This window comes from Lithobates pipiens, unplaced genomic scaffold, assembly GCF_037356315.1.
Source record: "Lithobates pipiens isolate NorthernLeopardFrog02 unplaced genomic scaffold, aLitPip1_a1.2 Scaffold_22, whole genome shotgun sequence".
Taxonomy (NCBI): domain Eukaryota; kingdom Metazoa; phylum Chordata; class Amphibia; order Anura; family Ranidae; genus Lithobates; species Lithobates pipiens.
The window spans coordinates 112,560,669-112,580,041 of NW_027507784.1; the positions used below are offsets into that span (position 1 = coordinate 112,560,669).

The window sequence follows — 19,373 nt, forward strand, 5'->3', positions numbered from 1 at the left end:
AGGGGTTAATTTATACTGTGAAACAGGAATAAACTATATATAAAAAAACACATATACAGTATTTCACAAAAGTGAGTACACCCCTCACATTTTTATAAATATTTTATTCTATCTTTTCATGTGACAACACTGAAGTAATGACACTTTGCTACAATGTAAAGTAGTGAGTGTACAGCTTGTATAACAGTGTAGATTTGCTGTTCACTCAAAATAACTCAACACACAGCCATTAATGTCTAAACTTCTGGCAACAAACGTGAGTACACCCCTAATTGAAAATGTCCAAATTGGGCCAAATGTTTCAATATTTTGTGTGGCCACCATTATTATCCAACACTGCCTTAACCCTCTTGGGCATGGAGTTCACCAGAGCTTCACAGGTTGCTACTGGAGTCCTCTTCCACACCTCCATGATGACATCACGGAGCTGGCAGATGTTAGGGACCTTATGCACCTCCACCTTCCATTTCAGGATGTCCCACAGATTCTCAATGGGGTTTAGGTCTGGATACATGCTTGGCTAGTCCATCACCTTTACCCTCAGGTTCTTTAGCAAGGCAGTGGTCGTCTTGGAGGTGTTTTTGGGGTCTTTATCAAGTTGGAATACTGCCCTATGGCCCTGTCTCCAAAAGGGAGGGGGATCATGCTTTGATTCAGTATATCACAGTACATGTTGGCATTCATGGTTCCCTCAATAAACTGTAGCTCTCCAGTGCCGGCAGCACTCATGCAGCCCCAGACCATGACACTCCTACCACCATGCTTGACTGTAGGCAAGACACACTTGTCTTTGTACTCCTCACCTGGTTTAGCCACACACGCTTGACACAATCTGAACCACATAAGTTTATCTTGGTCTCATCAGACCACAGGACATGGTTCCAGTAACCCATGTCCTTAGTCTGCTTGTCTTCAGAAAACAGTTTGTGGGCTTTCTTGTGCATCATCTTTAGAAGAGGCTTCCTTCTAAGATGACAGCCATGCAGACCAATTTAATGCGGTGTGCAGTGTATGGTCTGATCACTGACAGGCTGACCCCCACCCCTTCAACTTCTGCAGCAATGCTGGCAGCACTCATATGTCTATTTCCCAAAGACAACCTCTGGATATGACGCTGAGCACATGCACTCGACTTTTGGTTGACCACGGTGAGGCCTGTTCTGAGTGGAACCTGTCTTGTTAAACCGCTGTATGGTCTTTGCCAACATGCTGCAGCTCAGTTTCAGGGTCTTGGCAAGCTTCCTATAGCCTAGGCCATCTTTATGTAGAGCAATAATTCTTTTTTCAGATCCTCAGATAGTTCTTTGCCATGAGGTGCCATGTTGAAATTTTAGTGACCAGTAAGAGAGTACGATAACACCAAATTTAACACACCTGCTCCCCATTCACACCCGAGACCCTGTAACACTAACGAGTCACATAACACTGGGGGGGGGGGAAATGGCTAATGAGCCAACAGCTGATTAGTTCTGATTAGTTTTTTCAGCCCTAAAAAGTACAGAAAAAAAAAAAAAAAAAAATACAGAGAGGTGATCTAACTCTTTAAAACGACTTTTGACTATCTTAAAGTGGTTGTAAACCCTTACAACCAACTTTGACCTGCAGGTTAGCCTAGATTAAGGCTTACCTGTAGGTCCAAGAAATATCTCCTAAACATACACGGTTTAGGAGATATTTACCTAAAAACAGCCACTGCTGTCTACGGTGCATGCACGGTAGACAGCGGCGCGCAGGTGCACTGGGCAGGCCGCAGCAATATGCCACGAGTGTCGGCTCCCATGCGCATGCACAGGAGCGACGTCATCGCTGCTCCTGCAAATCACAGCGCCAGAGCAGCGAGACCCGGAAGTCACTCCGGGATCCATGGCAGCGGCGGACATGAAGACGGAGGACCGCTTCGGGGGGCTTCGTTCTCAGGTAAGTTATTCATAATGAGCTAGTATGCTCCTTATGCCTTTGCCTTACAGGGTGTGTTTTTTTTTTTTTTAGCCTTTACTTCCTCTTTAAAGCAGAGTTCCAGGCAAAAATGCAACTAGGTATAGAAAAAGAGACAACCCCCTAGTTTTTTAATAGTTTTTTTTCCCCCCTTTTATCATTTAATGTTGACTTCCGTCGTATGACAGCACAGCGAAGTATGTCATTTCCACGTTACATGCAATGCCAGCGCCTGCACCCAAAGCTGATTGATGAATCGGCTTGGGGTACCGACATCGCGGGACCCTGGTCAGGCAACTGTCCTTATTTTAAAAGTTAGCAGCTACAGTTTTTTGTAGCTGCTGACTTTTTTTTTTTTCACAGGCTAGAACATTGCTTTAATGTTGCTTTAATGTTAAAGATTCTACAAGATATCATCATTTAGATCAATTTTAAATAGCCACCTCAATAAACTTAAAAAAAAAAAAAAAAAAAAGAATTGGATCAAAGTGAACGCAGACACCTGTTGCTTCAAAAACATGATCTTATCTGTTACATTATGGTCTAATAACATAATAAACCAAATTACTACAGATAAGCAAATGGGGATTGTAAAATGTGATTAGACTGTCTGTCTTCTACTAAACCATTACAGGAAAAAAAATCTCAGGTTACCTTTGTACCATTGGTCCCGTCAGTATGCAAGCTATTGTTCTTCTAAGGACTTCTGTACTTGGCCCCATCACATGAACATTGTATTCTATCAAGTGGTGTCATGCTAAACTGAATTAACTCTACATCACTCTATAATTGCTGCAACGTTCCTCCTCCTCCGTGTCCACCCCGAAGCGGGCCCGGCCCATGAGCTCTGGCAAGTGGCCAAAGTAAGGACAATTTTTTTTTTTTTTTTTTAAATGGAGGCCAGCTGCCCAAAAGTAACTGGTTGCTTTCATAACTAAAATCTGAGCCATTCAGGTCCACAGTACATATTTCAGGTCCATAGCAGGAAAAAGGAACATGACAATTAAATCTTATTTCAGGTTTTCATTTGCCTCTCATCTTCGGCGTGATCTCTAAAGAAAGAATTTTGCTCCTATGACACCTGTGAACAGCGGCAGGCAACAGAAGAAAACATTCCGTTTCTGTCGGCCTGGGAGCTGTCAGCGTTTTGCGGGTTTTCCCCTGCTGAACTATTTCTTGCTTACTTATCTGTGCCTGAAACTATAATCTCAGCAAGAGCTGCTAATCAAAGTGAGTTTACAGATGCACATTACAGATACGGGTTCAGAAGATCTAGACACCCTCGTTTTTACATTATTCCAAAAGGAGAAGAAAAAAATGAAAACAGCTATATTTGTATGTTTATTTCTGCTTTTGTCTGCTCCAAGGACAGCCAAAAAGAAAAAAAAAAAAGTTTCAGAGACAAATCTAAAAATACAAGAAAGAAGCCAAGCCTAAAAATTAACACAGCAACCACTCATTATATCCCACAGAGACCACAAAGGAGGACATAATACACAAGCCAAAAAAGGAAAGAACGGCACCTAACACTGCACACAAAATATATAATAGAAATATTTTAATGAGAAAATAAAAGTATAACTAAAAAAGGCAAAAAAACTTTAGAGTTTTAGACGGAGCTGAGAGGAATTAAAGCGCTTGTCAGGTTTTTTTGCTGTCTGTGCCCCCGTTAAGCAGAGTCACCCTCTACTTGTCCCGTTTACCATTATCACTGAAACTGAAAGCAAAACAAAATACAAAATTTTGGGTTGTCCCCAGATAAGTAATAGAGAGGAAATCTTCCAATGGGGACACTAGTTTTGCGGACCCCTTGGCATTCCCTTATCCACTTCCCCCCTGCGCTAAAGCCAAAATGATAGTTTACTTTGCAGGGAGGATGTTACATGACCTCTTCCCATGATCGCGTTGCCCGCATGCCCCCTGCGGCACTCTGTGATCACTGAGTGCAAAGGGCCCTTTACCACGTGATCAGCTGTGTCCAATGACAGTGTGAGGAAAGGAAATACCTGCTTGTATTTACGTCATGATCAGCTGACAGCTTGAGGAGGGGAGAAGAGAGCTGATAACCAGTTTATGTTAAAGGGAGATCTACACAGATAATCAGGGCACTGACTAGCAGTGTCCTGATTATCAGTGCAGACCGACCAGTGCCGTCCATCAGTGCCTATCAACAAAGGAGAAAAATTAAATACCACCAAAAGAAAGCTCTATTTGTGTGAAAATAAATGATAAAAAAAAATAACTCACATGGGTACAGTGTTGCATGACCGCACAATTGTCATTTAAAGTGTGACAGTTCTAAAAGCTGAAAATTGGTCAGGGCAGGAAGAGGGGAAAAGTATCCAGTAGGCAAGTGGTTAATTTGAAGGGATTTCCTCTCACTTCCTGTTTGGCTATGGGATAGCGAGTGAAGGGAAATCTCCCCAGTGGGACTCTATCCAAAATGAAAAAAAAAAAAAAAAAAAAAAACAATATTGGGTGTATAGTTCTACTTTAATCTGCCTTTCCTCACATTCATGAAGAACACTATAAAGCCTCATTCAGAAGAACGAATGAGGGCGAACAGGCTCCTGGGTTCAGAGGGGGCTATACACCGTCACTGGATGTAGCACCATTCTGTGTTATTGGCGCATGTAAAATGACCAATTAGCTGCAGCCAGTTAGCACGCAGCCCGAAACACCATCCCTGGGTGCAAACTTTCCCTAATCGCATGGTGCCACTTGGATGAGCGGTTATATGTTAACAGTACTGAACTTCCGCTGCTGAGGCATAAAAAGACATTTTATTATGTATTATGTTATGTAAAAAATTAAAACTAGGCTAAGGCCCCTTTCACACGGACGATCCGTTCAGGTCCGCCTGTCAGTTTTTCAGGCGGACCTGATCGGATGCTCCATAGAGGTCTATGGAGCGTCGGATGTCAGCGTGACATGTCCACTGACATCCGACCCGCTCCGATCCGAAAAAGTGTGACGGAGGAAAAAGCTATTTTTCTATCCATCTTCGGATCGGAGGACAATGGACACTGCGGTCCATCACCTGATCTCCCATAATGGAGAGCGGCGCTGTGACAGGTCCATCCCTGCGCAGTGTGCAGAGACAGACCTGTCATCTTCTTGCTCAGCGGAGATCGCTCCAGCGATCCCCGCTGAGCAAGGCGATATCCACGGGGCGGATCAGCACTGATCCGCCCCATGTGAAAGGACCCTAAAAGTGAAAAGTTTGAGACAAATCAAGAGTCAGACTCAACAGTTTCTCAACTGCTTTAAAGTAAACAAGCTGCAAAGGGGGAAAGAAAACCTCCATACAGTTCTGCCATCTGTAAGGCTCCAGTCACATTTGTAGGACTTTGGAGTGCAACTTTGACACAACTTTGGATAGGTGCAACTTGTTGTCCCTCTGCAAAGTCGGAAGCACTGTTGCGTGTAAAACATTCCAGGAGGACTTTCATACAACTTTTGAGGGTTAACAAGGCCCTAAGGCCCAAACGTTGCATGAAAGTTGGACCAAAGTAGCGAATGAATGACTGAGTCACACATACTGTATATGAATTGTTATGACTGGAAAACAGAGTACGACTTGTCATGCGACTTTGATGTCCAAAGTTGTATGAGAAGTCACACAAATGTGAATGGGGTGTAAAATTCTTTGTGTAATTGAGGCTCCTTTCACCACTTAGGATCCGACTTTGTGAGACCCAAAGACGCAGGACATGTGAAATGCCATGCATCTCTATAAAAGCCATTGCAATTGAAACTACTGAAGTCCCTGCGACTTCAGAAAAGGTTCCTGCACTACTTTGATCAAACTTTGACACAACTTCAATGCCAGAGAGTGTAAAAGTCCTACCAAAGTCACTTCAAAGTCGGACACAAAAGGTTGCACTGAAAATCATTCAGATGGTGCTGAAAAGGGAATCCCTCCTGTTGAGCAATTGTCTGATCCCGGTGGGGGAAGCCGTCCCCGCTGCAAGAAGACAGTGATTATCGCTAGTGGCTATAGCAGCTTCTAGAGTTGCACTATTAATTGCCAAGAATTGTTATCGCAATTGTTGCAATCTTGACAAAGGTGTTTCATGAATCTTGGTATGCAAAGAATTCTCTCTGCTCTTCTGAAGCCAGAAGCTGCGGTGCCAACAGTGCGGAATCCCTGGACAGGTAAGTGTCCATATATTAAAAAAGTCAGCAGCTGCAGTATTTGTAGCTGCTGACTTAAATTTTTCATGGGGGAGGGTGGGGGCGCTGGACCTCCTCTGTAAGCCCTATCCCCCTCAGGGCACTCAACCCTACCATTCAAATGTAAAGTGCCAGTACTTTAATAGGCAGTAGAATATGGGTATTTGACAGTGGGTGAGGCTTACCTTTAAATTGAGCAGATGTCTGGGTTTCATGTTCAGTAACAATCAAGGAACTGTAATACTGCATGTTCTAAAAAGGTGCACAATTATCAGTGTAGAGTGTGTGCGCAACGGGAATGCTACAGAGCTTTTACTTGGAGGTAGAGCTGCACGATTCTGGCCAAAATGAGAATCACCATTTTTTTTGCTTAGAATAAAAAGATCACGATTCTCGTGACGTCAAATCTTTCACATTATACAAAAAAAAAAATGGGATAACGTTACTGGTTAGTGTTTTTTTTTAAATATATTAAAGTAATAAAAAAAAAAAAAAAAAAAATTGCATTTGAAAGGCCGCTGCGCAAATGCAGAGTGACATGAAATATTGCAACAACCACCATTTTATTCTCTAGGGTGTCTACTAAAATTTTTATATATATATATATATATATATATATATATATATATATATATATATATATATATATATATATATATATATATATATATATATATATATAACATTTGGGGGTTTTAAGTAATTTTCTAGCAAAAAAAATGATTTTAACTTGAAATCAACAAATGTCAGAAAAAGGTTTAGTGTTTAAACCTTCCTTTTTCACTTACACGCAAAGTCTATTACATTGACAAATTGTTACAATGTTTATACTAAAGTTCAACTGATAAAGAATGTTTTGATTCTTGGCAGACTGCCCAGTTTTTCTCTTCCTTTCTTTTGATGGCTGTGGCTTCAGAAGAGCAGAGAGAATTCTTTGCATAGAAAGAATTGTGAAACACTTTAGTCAAGTTTGCCATAACGATTCTTGACCATTAATTGTGCAGCTCTACTTGGAGGTGAAACAGAATCTGCATACTACACATAGGGCTCAGAGTCTGGAGGTGTCCATAAACAGAGGTTTGAAAAGCCACAGCCCGAGATGCCTGCTATTAAGCAGATATGTTTGATTAGGGCTCCTTTCACATGGGCACCGCCACTAAGCTGAATTTGCTTGATCAGCAGGCAGATCTCTCCACTAATCCCCACTGAGCAGGCAGATGACAGGTCAGTGTCCGCTCTGCTATGCAGAGTGGACATAGACACAGTCCTGCTCTCCTTTTTGAGGCATTCAGATGGAAAACGGAAGTGATGCTTCACATGTGTGGTGCGAACACCGTTTACATATGTGTGCGTGACTTACGTATGCTTTTGCTTCTGCGCGCGAGCACAGAGAGATGGAGGCACTTTAAAAAAAAAAAAAAAATATATATATATATATATATATATATATATATATATATATATATATATATATATATATATATATATATATATATATATATATAGTATTTATTTTTACACTGTCCATTTTTTTTATTACAAGGAATGTAATGTAATAGAACAAAGGATGACAGGTCCTCTTTATGAAGAGATCTGGGGGGCAAAAAAGGCCCCAAATCTCTTATTTACCTTTAAAAAAAAAAAAAAAAAAAAAAGTGTGTGTATGTATGTATTATATATATATATATATATAAATAATTATTTTTTTTACTTCTACACTGAACTGGAAGTGACATCATGACATGGCTCCAGTCCTCTAAGGCCATTTTTAACAGTCGAGGTAAAGTGCTGTGGAGAATATTAGTACTCTCTACTAGAGAACGACCCATATATCGACCAATATTTTGCCTTTTTAAAGAAATTGTCAACGCCCGATTATTATGGATAAAAAGGATGATTGTGAGGGAGGCAGGGGTATGCTGGGTGGAAATCCCTCGGCCATCCACCGTCTATTCTAAACGGCTGCTATCACGGCTGCTGTCTGCTGATTTTTTTTTTTCATTTTTTTTTCCCAGTGGAGGAAGTCGGCAGTGGCGGCCGCCAATTGGCTGTTACCGGCCGCGCTGCATTCTGGGGTTTGTATTCCGAGGGCAGAGGCAGGGCGAGCAGCACATCAGGGGACGAATGGAGCGGTCTTTGGCCAGGCAAGGGGACAGCACAGAGCCGGGAGCGCTCCGCTGGTGGGCACTGATGAGGTGGCACTGGTGGACCCTGACGGGCTGCACTGGTGAGCACTGATGAGGTGGTGCTGCTGGCGGGAGTTATGATCAGCCATCTTAGGTGCTCTTGAACAAGGTCATCTACTTATCTGAGAACTGTAGTGGGGCCTTTTAATGGCAACTATAATAGGATGTGTTATGCCCCGTACACACGAGAGGGATTAAGTCTGACAGACTTCCGACGGAGTTCTAGCGGAGTTCCGCCGGAGTTCTGGCGGACTTTTCGACCGAACGGACTTGACCACACACCATCACACCAAACTCCGACGGAGTCGAACGTGATGACGTACGACTGGATTCGACGTAGGAAGTTCATAGACAGTAGCCAATAGCTGCCCTAGCGTCGGTTTTAGTCCGTCGGAGTAGCACACACACGAGCGAATTTTTCGAAGGGGACCGGGTCCGGCGGAGTTCCGTCGGGAAAATTTGAAGCATGCTTCATTTCTAAAGTCCGTCAGACTTTTGCGAAGCTAAAGTCCGTTGCAGCCCACACACGAGCGGATAGTCCGCCGGACTCAGTCCGTCGGAGTTTGGATGTCGAAAAGTCCGCTCGTGTGTACGGGGCATTACTCACTGTGTCTCCGACTTTGTGGTATCTCGTAGCAGTGACACCTATGCAAAAAAACAGTTGATAGGGTCTCCTCCAGCCCCTCTCACTTCACATTCCTCACCAGTCAGCGGATCTCTAGTCTCTGGGTGGCTGCGAAAAGGCTGAGTGGGTGGCCGGGGGCTCCAGAAACAGACCAACTGGGAGGCCACAAAAAGGCTGGGAGAGTGATGGGGGCTTCTGGAACAGCCCAGGATTTGGTGACCCCTGGCAAATCATCATTTGACCCCCAGGTTGAGATCCACTGCTATACAGGATTAAAAAAATACTTAATAAAGATCTCTTGGCAGTCAGATGGTTTCCCAATGACCACTTGCTCCTTACTTATGTAGCGCTGGTATTTTTAATTTAAAAACATTTGAGTTTCAAAAGTATACAAACATATAAGAAGTACATACAATATCTCAAGATAGACATGAAAGACTGATCGGCCTTCAGTGAGCCAAATACTCCTTGAAAATAGAACAAACCCTGGACCTCTGGGGGCCTAAGATCATCTTAAACGAGAAAAAGAACACAACAGAAAAAAAAAGATGCTGTATGGCTACAGGATTCCCGGGCGTCAAATTGGCGAGGAGGACCAGAGGCCCCAGGGAACCAACCCAACACCCCTTACGGGAACTTGCTGTGCTAGGCTAGCTCTCCCCAGGTCCCCCAAATCCCCCCGCTCCCAAAATGAATCCAGAGAAGCCCCAGGGTGCTGTGAGCTTGTGTAACTGAAGTGAGCTCTTCCGAGGATAGGCCATGAAATCTTCCGAACCGATCAGTATAAAAACTACCATTATCCTCTGGATCAATCAAGAGGCTAAGTCACTAAGATGCTGAAAAGGGCAAAGAAAAGGGAAAAGTGGGGTGAAGAGACACAGTAGAGAGGAGAAAGAACAGATAAGAGAAACCAGAGGAAGCTAAGAAACACCAGATGGGCTGAAAACAATGACGTTTTGAGCAGTATACCTAGCTGTAAGGGGTGTTCGGCGAGCAGAGGGGAGGAAGAGAAGGGAAGGGTAAGAAAAAGTAAGAGCCAGTCGACAGTAGCGCTGGTATTTTTAATACCGATGCTACCATTTTTGTAAATTTAAGTTTGTCTGAAACTGCAGTTTGTCTCAGACTAATTATGCTAAAGTTCTGGCTTCTGTACCAGTTTGGCTGGGTTGTGTTCATTTCCACTTGACCGTGGGTGTCACTATCACCACCGGTAAGTGTTGGAAATGCAACAGGCTGAATGCATTGGGTACCCCTTTTACTCAGAAACAGCCCGGTGGGAGTGGTCTACCCACTGTGCATTCTGGGTAAGTGTATTTAAAAAAAAAAAAAAAAAAGATAGATAGATACAGGCGCCATATTTTTGGGTTCGTTTTTCACAATCTCGTGGCCCTCCTGGCCTGAGGTGTGTGCTGCCTTGTTCAATGTCTTGGGCCGGCTGGCCTGAGGCTTCGCAACTGAAAAGTAGGCCCAGAGGCTCTGGGGCTTACTGATCCAGAGATGATCCTGTGCTGTCTTGCCTAAGGGGAGAAGCCATGCAACTGGAGAATCCAAGGGAGGACTTTTTCGGAAGAGGACAGAAGGCTGGTGCCTCATGGAAAAGCCTGGAGACTCAGTTGGAGGATGCATTCTGGGTTGTCTACCACACAGTATCGCCGGGTCATCTGAAAGAATCGGGTACTGTGGGAAAACTCTAACTTTGCAACCAGAAGCTTATTGTGCCTTCCTGTGGCAGAGGATTGCATAACAAGATCGCTAAACTTATCAAGTCTGTGGCAGAGACTTTGACTGAACATATCATCGGCTGCTAGGTCAGTGAGAGAGGCCTATCCAGTGGTGGTTAGATCCAGTCTGTGGAAATCGTTTATCTTCTGGATCAAGGAAATACCTTTAATCCACAAAATTACAAAAGATACCTGAATCCCCCTTATCCTCTACCCCTATTGCAAAAGTGTGTGTTTTTGTTAAATAAACATCCAGAAAAAAGCCTCTTTCACACGGGGCGGATCAGTAATGATCCGCCCCGTGATTATCCGCTCGCTCAGCGGGGATCGCTCCGTTGTCCCCGCTGAGCCGGCAGCGGACAGGGCGGTCTCCGCTCACACTGTGCAGGGACCGCCCTGTCAGCTCTCCGCTCTCCTCTATGGGGATCGGATGAGCACGGACCGTCTGTCCGTGTTCATCCGATCTGCAGACGGATAGAAAAATAGGATTTTCCTCCGTCTGCAGAATCGGACAGTAACGGAGGCGGACGATATCGGGTGTCTGCGGATGCTCATCCGCAGACACCCGCTATCCCATAGGGATGAATGTATGCCCGTATTTCATCCGCAAATGGATGGATGAAATACGGACATACCATCCGCATGTGTGAAAGGGGCCTAAGGCTCGGTTCACACAGCGGGCGGCACGACTTGCAGCGCCGCGACCTGCACACGATCAGTGGCGACTTGCAAAACGACTTCTGTATAGAAGTCAATGCAAGTCGCCTGAAGTCGCCGCAAAAGTAGTACAGGAACCTTTTTTCTAAGTTGGAGCGACTTGAGTCGCTCCTATTAGAACGGTTCCGTAGTACAGAACGGAGCGTGACTTGTCAGGCGGCGAAATCGCCTGGACAGGTCGCCCCTGTGTGAACCGAGCCTAAGTGTCGGAGCACTAGTCTTTGACCAACCCTTTTTACAGGACCCCCAAGACGGACACAGTGGACAGGTGAGGTAATGGTAAGCCCAACAAAAACCAGCAGCTCCTTCGGGGGTAATGCCCCGTACACACGTTCCGATTATCGTAAGACTGATCGTTCACATTTTGTTGTATACAACTAAAATTGAATACAACAGTGCAAAATGTGTGTAAGACTTTTGTCGTATGATTCTGGAAAAATCTTCCGTCGTGCGTAGCTACGTATTTTAAATGATGTCAAAAACGTGTGACCTGTGTGTCCTTCTGGTTTATTTTCAGGTTTCCGATCATGCGTGGTGTTTGTCTAATGACTTTTATCGGACGCATACTGTACTGACTACACGACTGTCGTACGATGGGCTGTCATCCGACCAAAGTTTTCCTGTTTGTTCCTTCAGATTTAGTTGGACGGACTGTCGTGATCGGCTGTCGAAAGCTGCGTACTAACGATCAGATTATCGAACGATCTGTCCGAAAGCGACTTTTGTGGTCCGATAATCGGAACGTGTGTACGGGGCATAAGTGCTACACTTACATAAGGTGGAATTGACTAAAACTGCAGAGTACAAAATCTGGTGCAGCTCTGCATTGAAGGATCAGCTTCCACGTTTTTTGGCAAAACCTAATTGAACACGCAGACGTTAAAAGGCCAATTGGCTACTATGCACAGCTGCACCAGATTCTGAGTGTTCCAGCTTTAGTAAATCCCCCCCAATGTGTAATTCTGAAAATTCAGAGTCCTTTCAGAAGTGATACTTTTTTTGTGCTCATGTTTTAACCTCAGATAAACTCGATTATAAACATTATTCAAATTGCTGTGTTACTTATTTCATTGAAACTGACTGAAATAATTGGAGTTCCAAGGTTCTACATTAAAATATGCATAATGAACAAGACCAGGCACCCAACAGTATAATTAGCTGCCATGTCTGTGGCTTCCAGATAATTTCTGATGGAAACTGATGCAAGATCTGAATTAACATTAACCTAAAAAATGTTTAAATCAATGTCAGCATCAAAACAAAACATAATTTCCTGAATTAAGAACTGTAGTAAACCGTGGCAAGTAAAAAAATAAAAATAAAAATCCCTTGCAAGGCAATGGTATAATGTGCTAGCATGCATCGCATGCTAGCACATTCTGAAATACTTATCTTGGAACAAAGCCCTCCAGCAGTGCGCTCTCACTGCTAAGGTCCGGTTCACACTGAGGCAGCACGACTTACAGCGCGACTGCCTCAGGCGACCCAGATGCGACCGCTGCGGCGACTTGCAAAACTACTTCTGTATAGAAGTCAATGCAAGTTGCCTCAAGTCACCCCCAAAGTCGTACAGGAACCCTTTTCTAAGTCTGAGCGGCTTGTGTCGCTCCGATTAGAACGGTTCCATTGTACAGAACAGGACGCTACTTGTCAGGCGGCTAAGTCGCCTGACAAGTCGTCCTAGTGTGAACCGACCCTAACAGGGCTTCCATCTTCCCCTGGTCTTCCTTCCAGGTTCGTGAGCTCCAGTTGTGCGAGTGGACGGAGCCGCCATGACGGTATGCATGCTATAAGAAAAATGGGCGAACCATCGCCCAGCAAATCAGAACCAATCAACGAAAATTTGTATGAAAGTTTTCATACGACAAAGGCATTTTATTTATTGTTTATTGTTTCTGGTCATGCGCAGTCTCTCTTTTCAGATTTTGCTTGTACCAAAATCATACGAAAACTTTCGACAACGTTCTGTTCCCACACAAGAAAAATTGCTACAATCAGGTGTGAATGCAGCCTGAGATGTGTTTATAAGCGTTTATAAGCATCAAGCAATTCTTCTGCCAAAACTTTGCTGCAACAGATAATTCAGAAGAATGTGTGTAGCTGTTAACATCCTACAGGCCAGGCATAGCATAACTTAGCACTGGTTCACATTAATGCAGTGTGGGAAACGCACAAGATTTGCTGAATTTCTGCATCACAACAACTGTTTAGGAAGCGCCGCAACACAGGCGTTTTTAAACCCTTTTTTTTAAATTGCCCTGCTAGTGGCCACTAGACAGCGGCACGCAGGCGCACTGAGCACGCTGCAGATAACGCCGATATGCCGCTCGTGGCAGCTCCCGGAGCAGCGAGACACGGAAGTCACTCCGGGATACATGGCAGCGGTGAACATGAAGAAGCAGGACCTCATTATGCCTTTGCCTTGCAGGTTGCATTTTTTATTTTATTTTTTAAGTGCCTTTACTTCCTCTTTAAACCAGCCATACATGGATCGAAATGTGGCCAGATCAGAGTGGACCAGCCAAAATTCGATCCATATATGGACAGGCTAGTTGTACACAAGTCAGTCAGTCAGTCAATCAATCTATCCATCGATCGACCTGCCTGTTGGGTTTTTCCTAAACAATCAGTGCTGCTTGTTATTCAGCAACACCGATCATTGTAATCTGATGACGGGGAAAGCACCTCACTGTCACAATACAATACCATAGTGGGCATGACTCCCACATCCACATGTGGATTGGAAAATGGAAGCATTTTCTTCTGTTCAACCCTCTGGTTGAATGAAAAACAAAAAAATGCATAATGTATGGGCTGCCTTGGTATTTGTTTTTCAATTCTAGACCCTACCCCTTTCCCACCACTCCCCCTCGTCCTTTCCCCCTTTCCCTTCCCCTCCCATATACCAGGCTCAGTTCTGGATTCTGTCCCTTTTCAGATATTGGAATGTCTTAGAATATATTATTTTAGTCTCAACGTTCCCATTCTAGGTCCGGTTGGCCATCCGGGAGGCCCGCTTCCCGGTATCTTTCATTATTTTGCACAGTTTTAAGCCTCTCGTGTCATTAGCTGGTCTTCCATACATGCTAGGTAAACTGTGGACTGCCCCCATACGTGCCATGTTCCACATGACCATTCATCCCGTGTTCTGCTGGGCCTGTCGGCATGCAAATCTAGTTTTTCAATGTTACTTGAATATGTGTCGTTACTTATTTTCGTTGTTTGACTGTAACCTGCAATTTTTGGAAAATAAAGGAACAACACAAAATAGCAGTCATACACAGGGCAATGAAAGCAAGCAACAAACCTGACTTTGGGCCACAAGAGGTACAATAATCAGAGTTTCTGCTGGAAATCGATAGCAACTAATAGCCAACTTGTTCCTTTTCAGGGAAACTAAAACCTTGCAGCACATACAGACATCAGCTGTCTAAGCTGGGAAGCCGGCAGCACACCCCGGCACCAAATGACTCCTTCAAGGACAGCCAGATGTTTCTCTGCCAGTCTTATATAAACCACCATCGAAAAATTAGCTTAAAAATATATATTCTACCAGTAACAAAAAGAATAAATCTTCTCTATCAGAAGAAGAACGGCCGCGTTGGGACAGACCTCTGCACTACTCCGCGTCGACTATGAATAATCCAATTTCTGCAAAGGACATTAAGGATCGATGTTATTATCCAATTACTGATGGGTATCACAAACCAGACACAGGGCAACATAATTTAGCCGTAATTACACAGAGGACAGGCCACCACTGCAAGCTTTCAGGCTGAGTGTTATACCCACAACCCATTCTACAAATATGAAGTCATACTACAAGCCAATATATGTCATTCATCAACACACAACATAATAAATAATAGCTCACACACAATCACCGTTAAAAAAAAGAATTTATAATTTTCCAAGGGAAAAAATGAATAAAAAATCATAGTAAATCAAAGAAACAAGTCTTGACTCGTAGAGGTTTGATTTGTAATGAACAATATAGAGCGGCAGCTCAGCTGCGATATTGAATAAATGGGAGGGAACAATGGGATGGAAATTGATTTAGCTTATAAAAGGCATTCATGAAACATTCATTACTGAATGGGTAGAAAAAGTGGGCATGCTTTAGCACTGCCAACACCGAATCCACCCATTAACTGCTTAGTGACTATGGTATTCTAGTTCCAGGATTCTGTACCCCGGCCACGAACATAGACATATATCATTTCCCGCATTCAGCTTCCCATTGTGCTGCCCCATATCATGTGTTGTCACTTTATAAATAGATAAAAGCAGGAATATTAACAATGGGCGGTGAAACCGGGTCATTTCATTCAATTAAACACAATGAAAAGCTCAACAAACAGGAAACATTGCAAGCAATGAAAAGAGAGTTAGCACAAAAGCTTGAACGGGGCTTTTTAATGCAGATACTTCACGTGTGGCCACAGGCACGCTTCGGAGCCCAGGCGGGGGGGCACGGAAAGCCAATCATTTGTCAATAGACAAGGCACACGGGTAGAGGTCCGAAATGCAGGAGGAGTGGGATCAATTAAAATACAAGGAATTCGCTTCCATTCAATCACAGTGGGAAGGTATTTCATGAGCCTGGTACAGTCACACAATGGTCTGAAGATAAGCAGTCTGCACAATGTATGATCCCTATGGTCCCTTGCAGCTTTCAAACACCCAAATATAATTTCATATTTTAGTGCTTTGGGATTTAAAAGAAACCTACATTTTATTTTGGAGTATGCATTTTCAATTATTATAGCATTAGCTTCAAAGACAGGGTGAATTTTGAATAAAATGAATAAATTCACCGACAGCGATAAAAGAAAATGCGTTATTTTTGGGATTCAGGCCTGCATCTGCAATAAGTGCTGCATGAGTGCAGAGGCCCATGCATAGTGGACATCCCAGCCCCAGGTCTGTATGGAGGTTATGACAGCTACCATTATAGGCTGGAGGAAGTAAACGAAGTAAAAAGTAAAAAAAAAGTAAGAAGTAAAAAGGGACTAAAAGTGCAGTAATAAAATCACTTAAAGTGGTTGTAAACCCTTACAACACACTTTGACCTACAGGTAAGCCTAGATTAAGGCTTACCTATAGGTCCAAGAAATATCTCCTAAACCTATACGGTTTAGGAGATACTTGGCGAAAGACAGGCACCAAAGTCTACGGCGCATGCGCCATAGACAGCGGCGCGCAGGTGCACTGAGCGTGCCGCTGTCAAAGGCAATATGCCGCGAGTGGCGGCTCCCGTGCGCATGCGCGGGAGTGCCGTCATCGCGGCTTTGCGGAATGACAGCGGCGGAGCAGCGAGACCCACCGAGAAGATGGATGCGCCAGACTACAGGGGACAACGGTGACTTCGCTGGCTCCTGTGTCAGGTAAGCGACACATAATGGACTACTATCTGATGCATAGTAGTCCATTATGCTTTACCTTTGCAGGGAATGAAATAAGAAGTAAACTCATCAGGGTTTACTTCCTCTTTAAGCTCCACTGAGATCTAATGTCGCGTACACACAATCGGACTTTGACAGACTAGGTCTGACAGTCTTCCCGACGGACTTTACGAATGAACGGCCTTGGCCACACACGAACGGACTAAGTCCGTTCGAAAGTCCGTTAGTTTTGAACACGATGGCGCAAACAGGACTAAACAAGAAAGTTCAATAGTCAGTAGACCAGGGCTCGACAAAACCCGGGCGCCAGGTCGCATTTGCGACTAGAATTAGCGACCTGGTGCCTGGGGCAGCACAGCTGGGGGTATCCTGTCTCTGCGGACCCCCCCGGCGTGATCGCGTCGGGCCGCGCTGCCGGCGGCCGGTAATTGAGCCTCCGGCTTTGAGGCCTTCTACGATCTTATGGTTCCTTCTGGAATATGGCGCCCTCTTGTGGTGGCCGTTGGAATTACAACCAGCAATGCTAATGGAGCTTCCCCTGCCTGCCAGCCTATCTCCTTCCCTTTACTCAGAACCCCTAAACATTATATATTTTATTCTAACACCCTAGAGAATAAAATGGTGGTCGTTGCAATACTGTCTGTCACACCGTATTTGCACAGCGGACTTACAAGCACACTTTTTTGTGGAAAATGTATTTAATTAAAAAAAAAGACAACAGTAAAGTTAGCCCAATTTTTTTTTATATTGTGAAAGATAATGTTACGTCGAGTAAATCGATACCCAACCTGTCATGCTTCAAAATTGCGCCCGCTCATGGAATGGCGACAAACTTTTACCCTTTAAAATCTCCATAGGCGACGTTTAAAAAATTCTACAGGTTGCACGTTTTAAGTTACAGAGGAGGTCTGGGGCTAGAATTATTGCTCTCACTCTACCTATCGCAGCGATACCTCACATATGTCGTTTGAACACCGCTTTCATATATGCGTTCGCTTCTGCACGCAAGCGTGGCGGGACAGGGCGCGTTTAAAATATTTTTTTTTTCTTATTTTAACTTTTATTTTTTTCACTGTTCTTTTGAAAAAAAAATAAAAAAAAATGTGTGTCACTTTTATTCCTATTACAAGGAATGTAAAAATCCCTTGTAATAGAAAAAAGCATGACAGGTCCTCTTGTATATGAGATCTGGGGTCAGGGAGACCTCACATCTCATATTTACACTAAAATGCAACTTAAAAAAATGTGTCATTTGAAAAATAAATAAATAAATAAAATGTCCCTCTAAGAGCTATGGGCAATGACTTGGAGACAGGTGAGGGGCTGGGGGCTATCTTCCCCTCACTCGTCTCCATGTCAGGCAAGGGACAGGTCCAGATCACCGTCACGGACCTGGCTCCTAACTTTTTTAGCTGGCTCCTAGATTCCAAGCAAATTTGTCAACCCCTGCAGTAGACAATAGATGCCCTTGCCTTTGGTCCATCGGACTAGCACACAAACAAATGGTTTTCCCGATTTTTAGTCCATCAGATAGATTTGAAACATGTTCTACTTCTAGGTCCGTCTTTTTTTTTTTTTTTTTTTTTTAACTCTTGGACTAGCCTACACATGATCAGATTGTCTGACAGACTGATCCCGTCAGACCTAGTCTGCCAGAAAGTCTGGTCGCGTGTACACAGCATAAGAGTTAGAAATGCACCGGTGCAGATATGAAACATTTATGCGCTTGTACTCATGAAAATGCTCTGATACTAAAACCGGCACTCTCAAGTCACAGCAACTTTGAAAATTTTTCCTGCACTGTTTTTTTGCAATTTCATTGCAACTTGCATCGCAACAAAATTTGAGGTCTAGATCACACTGATCTGCGGTATTGAAATTGAGCTGAAGTAGCACAATTTTAAAGCCACACTGGTGTGACCCAGGGCCTACAGCTCTTCATAATTATCAAGAAACTGTAATAATTTTTCATTAGTCTAAAAAAAACTGTCACGACCCTAAAAATAGGTAAATGGTATCAGCGAGTACTGATAGTAAAAGTATCAGTACCCGCTCTTAAAGAACTGGTATCGGTGCATCCCTACTAAGAGTTTGTCTCAGGGTAGAAGATGGGATTTGTAGTTTTTCCATTCACACATCCTTGATGAATGGCGGCAGCAGCACCTGAGAGCTGATTACCCTTACAATGTTTTCCATTACAACGAATGGCGGCAGCAGCACCTGAGAGATGCAGGTTTTTACACAATGCAATTTTACCGATTGCTGCTGCAGACTAGTAAAAAAATTAAAAATAATAATAATCATCAATAAAAAAAACCTATGCGATTCCCAGATCTAAATACAGCATTAGTTACATCTGTCCACAAGCCCTAACAGAGCCATGTGTTGCAGTAAAGACCTGGCAGGGGTCCTCAATCCTTCCTATTCTATCCAAAGCTAAGAAAAGCCTGGCTGGACATATACTTTATATTTTCCACACAGTATCAGGTTGTACAAATAGAAACCTCTGGTTACACACAGTCACAACAATGACATGGCTAGACACTGAAGTAGTGACAAGGGACCAAAAAAGGCGTTGAATAAACAAATCGCACTGAAGAGCTGCTGA

The 19,373-nt window shown here is 43.6% G+C and overlaps 1 protein-coding gene across 2 annotated transcripts in view; it reads right to left on the minus strand.

The window, feature by feature from the left end:
* Positions 1 to 19,373, minus strand: part of SESTD1 (SEC14 and spectrin domain containing 1) — a 228,202-nt gene that overhangs the window by 189,637 nt on the left and 19,192 nt on the right. Inside the window, exon 1 of one of the 2 annotated variants that reach the window (XM_077448109.1) lies at positions 2,590 to 2,672. The exons of the other annotated variant lie outside the window; for it this stretch is intronic. The gene's annotated coding sequence lies outside the window, so the exon portion shown is untranslated. Of the gene's footprint in view, positions 1 to 2,589; positions 2,673 to 19,373 lie in introns of those variants that run through there. 2 annotated transcript variants of the gene reach the window in all.